The sequence below is a fragment of the Seriola lalandi genome, unplaced genomic scaffold (assembly GCF_002814215.2).
Source record: "Seriola lalandi dorsalis isolate HSWRI2012SDOR001 ecotype SW California unplaced genomic scaffold, Sedor1 jcf7180002054984, whole genome shotgun sequence".
In the NCBI taxonomy this organism is placed as follows: Eukaryota; Metazoa; Chordata; class Actinopteri; order Carangiformes; family Carangidae; genus Seriola; species Seriola lalandi.
The window spans coordinates 74,027-74,543 of NW_019525533.1; the positions used below are offsets into that span (position 1 = coordinate 74,027).

Sequence of the window (517 nt, forward strand, 5' to 3'; positions counted from 1 at the left end):
ACACACACACACACACACACACACACACACACACACACACACACACACACACACACACACACACCTCTCTCTGACAGGATCTGGAAGCCTTTCTGGGTCCTCTGCAGACTCTCGTTCTGCTCCTTCTTCTTCTGCTCCTCCTCACTCATCTGTCGCTTCAGCTCGGCGTCGCTCACCTTCAGCACCATCATCTTACTGTGGTTCTTCACGCCCTGCTCATCCAGACGCTGGTCTGCCAGGACCAACACACACACACACGTCAGTGATAGACAACAGAAACAGAGCAGTGGAAAATGATCAGCTGATTGATCTATGGATCAGCTGACTCACCTACACACAGCGTTTTCCCGTTCAGGATCAGTTTGATGTATTTGAGGCCGTGGTCGTCTCCAATCCTGCAGCAGAGGAACACACACACTCAACCGCCAAGTGTCTGAGAGGAGAACCAACACAGTCCTGTCTGATCTGTGTGTGTGTGTGTGTGTGTGTGTGTGTGTGTGTGTGTGTGTGTGTGTGT

General features: G+C 51.5%; 1 protein-coding gene and 1 long non-coding RNA gene across 2 annotated transcripts in view; both read right to left on the bottom strand.

The window, feature by feature from the left end:
* LOC111647266 (NEDD8 ultimate buster 1-like) overlaps window positions 1–517 on the bottom strand; it is a gene marked incomplete at its 3' end in the record, with an annotated part of 5,079 nt that overhangs the window by 1,368 nt on the left and 3,194 nt on the right. The gene's annotated exons all lie outside the window — the stretch shown is intronic.
* On the bottom strand, window positions 124–504 carry LOC147817228 (uncharacterized). Its single transcript, XR_015436542.1, has 2 exons — window positions 331–504; window positions 124–232 (listed from the first exon to the last, which is right to left on the bottom strand). It is a non-coding gene; the product is annotated as an uncharacterized LOC147817228 (long non-coding RNA).